This window comes from Talpa occidentalis, unplaced genomic scaffold (assembly GCF_014898055.3).
Source record: "Talpa occidentalis isolate TD23 unplaced genomic scaffold, MPIMG_talOcc4v2.1 talOcc4.11, whole genome shotgun sequence".
NCBI classification, from domain to species: domain Eukaryota; kingdom Metazoa; phylum Chordata; class Mammalia; order Eulipotyphla; family Talpidae; genus Talpa; species Talpa occidentalis.
In genome coordinates, this window is record NW_023601104.1 from 96,729,301 (window position 1) to 96,734,223 (window position 4,923).

At 55.6% G+C, this 4,923-nt stretch overlaps 1 long non-coding RNA gene across 2 annotated transcripts; it reads left to right on the forward strand.

Annotated features, from left to right (window-relative positions):
• Positions 1–1,485: 1,485 nt before the first annotated feature.
• Positions 1,486–4,565, forward strand: LOC119238343 (uncharacterized). 2 transcript variants are annotated; one of them, XR_005123552.1, is made up of 3 exons: positions 1,486–1,612; positions 3,131–3,214; positions 3,727–4,565. It is a non-coding gene; the product is annotated as an uncharacterized LOC119238343 (long non-coding RNA). The 2 variants fall into 2 exon arrangements; XR_005123553.1 differs by having other exon boundaries at positions 3,945–4,565.
• Positions 4,566–4,923: the final 358 nt, after the last annotated feature.

The window sequence follows — 4,923 nt, forward strand, 5'->3', positions numbered from 1 at the left end:
TTGCCACGTCACTTTTGTCAGGCCCCAGGCTGGGCCCCGGGAGATACAGAGAAAAATTGGACACTGCTGCCAGCTCCAGACCCAAGTTCACGGGTCTATGTGGACAAAAACTGCCCCCACTTAGCTCCTCTGTAAGGCGACTGAGCCGAACCCCAGAGAGACACAAGGAAGTCACCGTGTTTACCACCAGATGCGGGTGGGGGCGGGGTGGGGCTTAGGGAATTCCAGCAGGACTTGGCCGAATGAGGACCAAGGCCAGGGCAGGGCTGCAGGAGGGGGCATCGGGCATTGGCCTGAGGGCTGTGCTCTCTGCTCGCCCTTGAGGGGAGCCCTTGCAGGTGAACGACCTGCCCAGCCTCATGCAGCACCCCTGGGTGTCCAAAGAGCCTGATGCTGCTGGAGTGTGAGGTCCCTGGGGAGAAGGAAAGACCAGCCGGCAGCTCCCAGAGCAGGGATCTCACCGCGGCCTCGCTGGGGTGTCTGGTGCCCCAGGCTGTCTGCCCAGGGTAGAAGCTGGAGCGCAGAGACGCGCCCCGAAGGGAGCCGAGCTGCATGGGAGGGGCCGAGCCCCCAGGAGACGCGTGCTCTCCTGTCTCAGGCGGACAGCAAGCTGAGACGTCCCACTTCATTCTCGTGACATGACAGGGGAATTTTCCTCCCACGAGGCCTGTGAGGCCTCTGTCCACTCCGGCAGCCACGGCCGCAAGCATGCTCAGGCCAATCCTACTTGAGGTGTGAGTGTTACACACTCGCCCGAGAGTGGAGAATGAAAACGCCTCGCGGATAGCTTTTGCCTGGTTCCGTGTGGACGTGGCGATGCTTCGGACAGTTGGGGTGAGCCGAACAGACGGCCGAGAGCTCGTTCTTTCTCCGTGACTTCGTGAAGCTGCTAGAAAGGCGACCGTCGGTGTCTGTGGCAACGCAGATCAAACTCGACGCAGGTGCCCCTGTGCTGGGGCAGGTCTCAGGGCTTGGGTTGAAAGGGGAGGCCGGTCTCCAGCTCGGCCCGTGCCCCCTTAGCTCAAGGATTTCAGCCTGGAGCCCCATCCCTCATGGCTCATTGGATGGGATCTGTGTTCCTCCAAAGGCACCTCCTCTGTCTTCTGTTTTAAATGTCATGAGACCTTCCTCTCTGGAGTCTATCAGGTCTGCAGGAAAGTGGGACCCCAACTCAGGAGGCTTCCCACCTGGGCCCGGCCCCCTCACGCTGCCTCCCATTATTAACATCCGCGTCGGTGTTACAGTCCACCTGGGATGGCTGACGGGTTGTTAGTTCAGTCGAGTCCACAGCGGGCACCAGGGTTCGCCTTAGCGCCGCCCGTGCTGTGGGTTTGGACAAACGTCTGATGACATGTACCTGTCACTGCAGCTTCAAAGTCGTTCCGCAGCCCTAAAATCCCCTGTGCTCCGCCGACCCCCCACCTCCCCCACGCTGGTGACCACTGGCCTTCTTATGGCCCCTGTGCCTTTGTCTTTTCCAGAATGTCCCTGAGTTGGAATCAGGCGGTTTGTCGTCTTTTCGGCTTTACACTTGTCACGCGCGTGAGGCTCCGAGCACCTTCTGCGGCTCGATGTGCCATTGCTCTCCGTCACCTAAGCGCCCCACGTCCAGGTGAGCCGGTTCGCTAGCCAGTCACCTGCGACAGGGTACCTCCGCTGCCCGCGGCGCTTCTTTTTTTAATGAGTTTTTTAAAGCCGGGTCCACAGTTCTTGCCTAGTGGTAACTTAGCAGAACAGTAAAGCACAGTTTCAGATGCGGCGCCAGGAATCAGGCCAGGCGTGGACACTGCTCCGGTGTCCTCAAGGGTGTGACTCACCTCTGCCCCCACCAGCGGGGAGAGAGGTGCACAGGAAGCGGGTCGGGGTGCCCAGGCTTGGGGATGCTGCTCACAAGCACCTGCTCCCTCCAAGTCAACTGGAGACGTGAACTCACTAAAGAGCCGAGCCGGGTGTGGGCAGGGCAGTGGGGACGGTCTCTCGTCAGCTGAACACCATCCAGGAAGGGCCAGGTGACTGCCGCTCACGCTTCAATCCCCACTGCACCCCTGTGGCGTCTGGATTATTAACCTTGGTCTGTCAGCTCAGAGAAGTTTTGCACTCACCTAAGAACACACAGCAAGTTAGGCACCAGAATTGATTTCAGAGACCAGACATCTGGCCCCAAAGTCAGGCACACACATTCCAAAGTGACGCTTTCTGCTGTACTGGAAACAAGGGCCTCGCGTGCCAGCGCCCTTGGGCTGTAGCGTCCATTTCATCTTGGGATCTTGCCCTGAATTTCACTTTCAGCAGCTTGTTACAAACATTATTTCCATGCAAGTATGGTCTTGCCTTCTCTTGCCACCACTGTGTCTATAGCACCTAGCACAGTGCCTGTCACATAGTAGTTGCTCAATGAAAACTTGTTGACTGAATAAATGGGATGTAGTCCAGTCCCTCTGAGAACTCATTGTTTAGAGGAATTAAAAACTGAGAAGCACATCTGATAGAGGTGCTATGAGGGAAGGTGGGGCAGGAAGCCCCAGCAGGGGTGTGAGGGAGGGCTTCCTGGAGGAGGTGATGATTACTTAGGCTAAACTGGAGGATAATCAAGAATCAGAGTCAGAGGAGGCCCGAGGTGGGAGCCCGGGCAGAATGCTGGCGTCTGCCCCACAGGTCCAGGGCAGTGAGTCCCCACAGGAATGCAATATAGGAGTGGGCACGGCCGGCAGCCCCCCATGGAGGGACACCCCGCCTCCCAGACAGGATCAGAATGTGAAGGACCAGGCTCTCAGGTGTGTGCAGTAGCGAGGCACCCCCCCTACCATGTGCAACAGTGCCCTTCAGTGCCCGTCACCCCTGGTCTGGCGCGCTGTGAGGTTCCCTCCAACAAGACACAGCCTCGCCTGTCACGGGGCGTGCGTGAGGTCACCGTGGGGGTTAAATGGATGAACGCGAGCACGGGGTCTGGCACACAGGAAGGGCATGATAAATAGGAACGGTTGCTATTGATAAATAGTGGCTATTATCAGTATTTATCAAATCAGTACATGGGATTTTTTTTTTTAAAGAAAGGTTGAAAAGCACCGCCCTGGGGAACCATTAAAGGGATTTTAAGGAAGACACTGATGGGATCTGATTTGCAATTTAGAGAGATCACTCAGGCTGCCCGGTGGAAGATGGATGAGAGGAGGGGAGGCGTCGGACCAGCGAGGAGGCGATTTCAGGCAAGCAGGTGAGAAATGGAAGCGTCGCGGGCAGCGAGCCCAGCAGGACGGGGTGACGGATGGGTCTCAGGTGAGGACAGCAGAGCGGATGGGAGGACTCGTCTGCAAAGTGGGTCAGACATGCCTGAAAGGCCCCCATTTTCAAGTGAGTGGGGAAGCAAGGAGGGGTCGCACGGCCCAAAGCCAGCCCTGTGGGGAGGGTCTGGCGGTGCTCCTGGCCTCGAGAGGGTGGGTGGGAATCCTGGGCTGACCGGCAAACGATCCCAGAGGAGCCCGGGTCCCACTTCCTCAGGTGTCCTTTTGGGGGGTTCGTGGGGGCCACATATCTTCAGTCTGTAACTCCTGGTGACTCTGCAGCATCGGTCACTGTGGCCCCCAGGGTCAGTTACAACAACGCAAAGTCCAGGTTCACAAAAAGCACCTGGACTCCATCCCCCTGGGTCTAGGGGAAGCTCGCTCAACAACATGCTTTGGAACTGTCGGGTCTCAGCATCATTGACACACCTTTGCTCCCCTCTAGAAGCAGAACGCACCTGTCTGCACAAGAGCCCTTGTGTTCACTGCTGGCCGCCTTGTGTGAAGACATGATGGGGTCACCTCGTCAGGTGGACACACTGACCCACACACACTCCCTCCCCTGGCGCCAGCCTTTCTGGTCTGGTTATGAGTTTCCTCTGTGACCATAATGACTCTGCCCTTCGCCTCGTTCCTCCTTGTCTGCCCTCTCTCTACAAATAGGAGGCTGCCTGCGCTTCCTCGTCATCAGACTGAATATTCTGCAAATTAATAGCCGTCCTGTCACAATTAGCCTCTCCTGTTGGGCGCCTCTCATGCCTCTCCAGCTTCTGCATCTAGAAGGCACAAGACACACTCCCCAAATGGAAGATCCAAGCTCACAGACGCGCCATGCAGGGCACAGACCGTCGGTGACAGCAAAACAAGGTCCCTCAAGTGCCGTAGCTCGAGGCTCAGGAACAGATGACAGCACAAAATATCTTCGGGATAGAGTATTTACAAAACTGCTTTAAAGGAATTGCATGTCATTAATCACCCGTTCTTAAAAATCAGTCTTCTCTTATTTGTTCTAATTTAGCTAAATGGCCCTGGAAAGGCAGACCGTGGCTTGCTCACTAAACGCCAGTTGAAAATCATAATGTTCCATCCAATTTCCAACTCACCCTGTGCTATGGAGTTTTTTCTCCTCATATCTCTCCAGTCCCCAAATGCTCCAGACGTACGAGAGTCTTCATTTGATTCATTCTAATAACTTTTTTCATCAACATGACTTTGGAGAAGGCATGGGTACTGCAAATTAAATATTATTTATGACTTTAATTTGTGTCCTATTTGGCTGTTACATTCACGGGGCCAACGTGGCTATCATCATTATCATATTGTTTTAGACTCCTCCTAAAATTAAAACCCACTCCCGTCCTTACATGTTTTATTGTGCTTGTCGGCCTTGCTCTGCGCCGTCGCGAACGTGATTAATTCTGTTAGCCAAGTGCATATGGCCCGCCTGGCCACCATCCATTATCTCACGGAGGCTGTCTGCGAGTGAGTGCTTTATTATTACTTTTTTCATCTTTTCAATTACCAGATGTGCGTCCCCATTCTCGGGGCTCCCGCCCTCTCCAAATCCCAACCTCGGCAGAGACGTTGGCCTCTGTGTGATCTCGGCTCCTTCCGTGTCCCCCTCACTCGCCATGCCGCCCCC